The sequence below is a fragment of the Tamandua tetradactyla genome, chromosome 4 (genome assembly GCF_023851605.1).
Source record: "Tamandua tetradactyla isolate mTamTet1 chromosome 4, mTamTet1.pri, whole genome shotgun sequence".
Taxonomy (NCBI): domain Eukaryota; kingdom Metazoa; phylum Chordata; class Mammalia; order Pilosa; family Myrmecophagidae; genus Tamandua; species Tamandua tetradactyla.
Genome location: NC_135330.1, coordinates 86,402,930 through 86,409,229, shown reverse-complemented (window position 1 = coordinate 86,409,229; position 6,300 = coordinate 86,402,930).

Below are 6,300 nucleotides of genomic sequence, written 5' to 3'. Positions count from 1 at the left end.
GTCTGAGAAATAAGAAAACAACAGACAATGAACAGAAATAATGACTATCAAAGATACGAACTTGGCCTGAAAGAGCTAGAAAAGATTTTTTGCAGTGATTCAGATGTCAGCAGTTTTTTTGTTGTTTTTGCTGTTTGTCTTTTTGTATGGGCAGACACTGGGAATCAAACCCAGGTCTCTGGCATGGCAGGTGAGAATTCTGGCACTGAGCCACCATCATACCACCTCTCAGCAGTTTTTGGTTGATAAAGTCAATCAGGTTGATAAGACATTGCCCAAAGTGTATATATGTGGAATAGGGTCTTGAAATATGTACCTCACAAAAGACATGGTAGAGCTTCAATGTGCATTTCTGTATGTGTAACCACTTTGAAATAGTTTCTTTGAATAAATTCAGGTATATCAGGGTGAGAATTCAGTTATGAACAGCATTTTTAAGAGATCCTATTTAGGCATGACCAAAATTTATAAAGATAGCCCTTAATCTCTATGACTTGAAGCCTTATAAATGGAAGAAATTCAGATCAGAGAAGTCAGAGGAAACCAGGAGAAGCCTAAGAGAGAGATTTTCATTTATTGAAGGTTGTCATCACTATAAATCCAGGAGAACATGTTACCTGTTAGATTTTCATTTATTGAAGGTTGTCATCACCAGAAATCCAGGAGGACATGTTACCTGTTGATGCCTTCCTTTTGGACTGATAGCCTTGAAAACCAGGGGTTTTAATATCTTTTAGCACCAGGTGCTAAAACAAATAACATGGAATGGGGTGACTTAAAGAATGGGAACTTTTCAGCTCACAGTTTTGAGTTTAGGGGAAGTACAAAATTGAGGTGTCATTTTTCATTTGAGGTGTCATGTGAAAGCATAGCAAGGAAATGCTTTCTCCTTAGAGACTGTGGCCTTCTGGAGCTGAATGCCACTGAATGTGGGTCCTTAGCTTATCTTCCACATGACAATCCTCATGGAGGTGATTACTCCTTTCTCTACCAGGGTCCCTTTATCTCTAGCTTCTGGCTGTTCCCTGTTGCTTTCTTTCTTTGCATTTGAATTTCATTCTGCATTTATAAGACTCCTGTAATCCTGATAAAAGCCCAATCTGATTTACTTGAGCCACATCTTTACAGAAGTATCATATTGAAGAGATCCTGCATACAATGGGCCCATGCTTATCAGAATGTGAGCAAAGACCAAGTACATGTCCAAACCCGATTAAATAGTTTAGCTCACCACACCATGAGATAACAAATTCTTGTTGTTAAGGCCAACCACTGTGTAGTAGTTATATCAGCCCTAACAAACTAAGAATATATATTCATACAGTCCTTGGTAGGTATGAACCAAATGTTTTTACAGAAATGTGGAGAGGATAATACCAATAGAGAAGTACTTAAATGCCATTTTTGAATGTAGGATATATATGTAAATGACTGGGAGTCACTCACATTTATGTGCTGGGGAATAATTTGTTTTCATTTATTTATGTTAATTTAATTGACTGTAATTTAATTTTGGAGGGAACAAGTAATGCATTCACAGCAACTACTTTCTCTTAGACATGTACAAAATCTCCAGTATATCCTTCCGGAGATATTTATGCACATTTAAGTAAATATATAAATAATATATATAAAAATATAAGATTATTTGTTTTGTAAATAATTATTTTACTGACAGTCTGATGGGCAGATATAATAGGAAATGTCTACAGACAGGAAGTCCAATTAGGAAGCTATAGAATAATATAAGTGTAAAATAGATAAAATATGATCTGAGGAAATATCAGTAGTAAGAGAGAAAACAGATTCAAGAATTTGATGGAAATATGGGATATTAAGGGAATGTAGCATTCAGAATGACTTGGTGAAAATGTCTGATAAATCAGAAGCAAAGAGGAGGTAATGTTTTCAACAGGAGACAAACTATATGTTTATCACTAATTTGAGATGTTGATAATAACATTAGAAACCTGATAATAGTTGCTCTAACTTAAGATGCAGCTTCTTCTAGGGAAAATGAGAAATCAAATTCTCAATATTTGTCATCCTATCCTCAATGTACATGTAGAGATGTTGAGTGCATCACACCCTTGGCAGAAGATAACTGCAGAACGATCTGAAGATGGTTCCTCCCACTACTCCAATGTGGTCACTTCCACCAAATGTGTGATTATGCCTTGCAGAGGACAGAAACATGAAAGACACTTGAACAATATTTCAGAGGAAATTAAAAAGATATCTTCTGTCATGATTCCTTATTATAAGGAATTACATTATAATGTTTGGAGACTTTGAGAAGATCACAGAGCATAAGGAGAAAATTTCTAACCATTTAGCTATGTTTCATCTAAAATGTTTCTAAAACTTCACATGTCCTCATTAAGGGTTTCCAAGAAACCTGAATTACAGTCAAAGGCAGTAGTTAATCTTAGTTGCTAGCTTTGGGGCTTCCAGAGAATAAGGCAGCACATTTTTTCTATGGTCTTGGTGTCACAGGGAGTTAAAGTAGATAAAGGAATGTTAGTATTTCCTGCAGAAAGTGGGCTGCCTTTTGTTTGCATATTCTGATAAATTATGGATATTCTTTTCACATGTAAGGTTTCCAGAAGATACCTTTGATTCCAGCAGTTCTTCATGGGAAAAATTACTTGGGGAAACTTCCAGCCACTGTAGACAATGCATATCAGGGCATTTGGGGGAAAAGAAGCAGACTTTTACTACTGAGATTTGCGTAGAGGTTCTGGCTCAGTTTAGCTTAATTTCTCAACAATTGTTTCTGGGGAGTGGGGAAAAAGACAATGGTTTTTACCTGAGAATTTTCAGTTATATTTAATCTTCTTGCTTCTGTGAATTCTTTGAAAGTTTTACAAGGGAGAATATTCAGGTATTTAAATAAAATTCACATGAAATAAATAAAATGAGCCTTCTGTAGGAGCAAGGTAAACAGAACTTGCTCTAAATAAGATTTTAAAACATTGAAAAATGTTAAGGCAACAAAAGAAGATGCAAAAATACTACATTTCTTGTGTTCAAAGAAAAACTTTTCAAAATTCATATACCAGAAATCATGGGGAGAAAAGAAACCATGATGGCAAATCGTGCTTTAGTCATAAATTGAATTCAGACAGCAGAAACATTGAAATCTATCAGAATCAAGGAAATAAGGGACTTTTTCTCACTTAGGGGTGAGTATGAGCACAATTCAGGTATAGAATGCCTCTTCTAGAAATTTTGAAGGGAAAGAAGATTGAGCAGTTTAGAAAAGCTTTTAAGACTCTCAAAATATAATGTTTTTACCATATTTAGTCCTGAATAGGGCTATTTCTCTAAATTTCATTCCACTATGTTTCATCTTTAGAAACTCTCTGTGACACTAAACATTTTCATTGAAAAAATTTCATAGTTTTATGGTCTAAAGTTTGTCCTCTAAATGGTCAAAAATTATGAATATTAGAAAAATTTTTAAATATATTCTTTACAAAATGAATGTGTTAATATCACTCTGTAAAGAGTCTGGCATAGAGAGAGGGGTAAATGTCTGAGAGTTATGGGATCTGAGTTGTAGTAGGTAGGTTGATTATCTTATATCTTTATGTCATTGGGAAAATCATGGCCTCTTAGACTTCCATTTGTTAAACTGCAGAATAAAGCAGTTTGATAGATATCTTTTTTTGAAAAATGTAAAGGAGTACTAACCTTGATGTCTGACTTTATTGACCAAAATGAAGAATGGGGTGAAAGTGATAAACTGCCATTAAAAGTCTGAATGTAAATCATATAAAAGGGCTATTTTTTCTTTATAATCACAATATATACACATATCAATATCGTGTAAGAATTATGTATAACTACAGAAATTTCATTAGATGTTTCCACTTTAGTTTGTGTAGGATGGCATGAGTAGCTCATTCATTTTCTTCCAGATTTCATGTGTTCAGTGACATTGGCATGTTTTACATTAGAATTTGATTATATGCTACCATCAAAACTGTTAGATTTAAGAGTTACTCTATTTTCAAGTCTTTAAAATTACATTTTGGAACATGAACAGAGTTAAGTTTCACAATTATTGAGAAAGTAAAATAACTAGTTTCTGAAACTTTAGATATTCTATCTTATACAAGATAGCATCTTGTATAAGCATCTATTAGGATTATAATAGACATCTATTTTGTCTCACCTTAAATAGTTAATAGTTAATAATGGGAATAGTTAATAATGTCTCACATATTCATCACACTCCTTAATATTTTATTTTGAAGTCTGATTTTCAAATTGCATCAATAGGAAATATTTTTCTGGCAAAGAGAAATGTAACACTGGGACCACATTTGCCCTCTTGGGCTTCTCAGATTACCTAGAACATTAGGTACCTCTTTTTCTGGTATTTCTGGTCATATATAGGGATTTTTAGGAAAATCAGGAATGATTGTGATCAAAATTAACCCCAAAATGCACACACTTATGTACTTTTTCCTCAGCCATCTCACCTTTGTGGGTTTTGCTTTTCCTCCAGCATTGCTCCCAAGATGCTGGTGAACCTAATTGTAGAAGACAGATCCATGTAGTATGTCTGTCTTTCTTTAGTACATTTGTAGTGACTAAATCCTTTTTATCAGCTATGGTGGCTCATGACCACTTTGTGTCTATTTGACATCCTGTACTCTATGCAAATGCCTTTTCACAGAAACCCTGTGGCATGCTGGTAGATGAACCACACACATGGGGAGTAGCATATTCCTTGAGACTCACAAGTGCTACTTTCAAATTTTGTTTTCATGGTTTCAACACAGTTACTTCTGTGAGTCCTCACTGCTCTCTCTCTTCTGCTCTAATCCTTATCTTAACCAATTGCAGCTCTTCATTTTTGCCACCTTTGATGAGGGGAGCATGCTACTCATCATTCTCACCTCTTACCTGTTCATCATTGTCATGATCCTGAGGATATACTCAGTTAGTGAGCATGGGAAAGCCTTCTCCACCTGTGCCTCACACCTGCTTGTCATCACCACTTTCCATCACACAACCCTCTTTCTTTACTGTGTATTCCACTCCAAACTCCACAGCTCAAAACAACCTCTGTTTTACACAGTGGTGATCCCCATGTTGAGTCCTCTTATCCACAGCCTGAGAAATAGGGTTGTTAATGGCACAGGCAGTATAAGAGAGCACAGAAACTGTTTTTCATACTGAATGCATGCATAGGCAGACTTCATCTTCAGTTATTTCATAACACCTCTGAGTTTGTGAGTGTAGGATGCATGAATAATTCATTCTTAAAGATCTCTTTAGATTTTCAAAAAGAAGATACATTTTGCAATAAAAAGATCATAAACTGGGTGGGCCATGATGGCTTAGCAGGCAGAGCTCTTGCCTGCCATGCTGGAGACCCGGGTTCAGTTCCAGTACTTGCCCATGCAAAAACAAAAGAACATAAATTTTAGGTAAAAATGATTATACTTGCCTCTGTTTTAGAAGCCAAACAATTTTTTTTACCTTGGCCTTAGTTGTTACATAGAAAACTGAGATATGACTTACTTTATGAGGGGGTATGGCACAAAATAAAATGTAGATAACTTATGTTATATTGTATGTTTGATAAATGTTATTTCTGACATCCTTTCTTTCCTTGTACTAGAAGGTTGTAGGTGCTGATAAACAACCAAATTATTATTGTAACATTAGCAAAATACATGATAGTTAAGGGAGTTTTCACCTTCAAATCTCTTAAAATCCAGTTGTATTACTGTGGCAAACATAAAATAACTATTTTTACAAAGTACTGTATAGTGAATATCATAATAAGGTTGTCAGAGAGGAAGTGTTTGAGTCCACGTGTGATATAGGAGGAGTTGCTTCATAATTGACAAGTCTTTTTATCTTGGCCTTCAAGAATGAGCAAGATATTAAGAGAAACAGAAGAGCAAGAATGAATTTTCATGCAGGGGAAAGAGTTTGAACCACATTTAGGAGGTAAGAATGTTTAATTAAGTCAATGATTGACAAATATTTTGAGCTACTATTTTATGCCATATACATACAAAATATCCTGACAGGTGCTTGAAGATGTGTACATTTGAATTAGATGTAACTAGTATTTTAAATTATTTCAATAAAGAATTCCAGTGTGGAGGATGTAGGATATAAAAGAGGTTTAGAAATAATTGGCTAGTTCTCAGAATGTTGAGAAGAAAAACAGAGATATGCTTATGTCCTTGCTTTGTTCTTCCTTTCCAAGACATGACAATCAGTATAAATATGCATTAATTCACTGTGGCAGGTTGTACAAAGGCATAACCT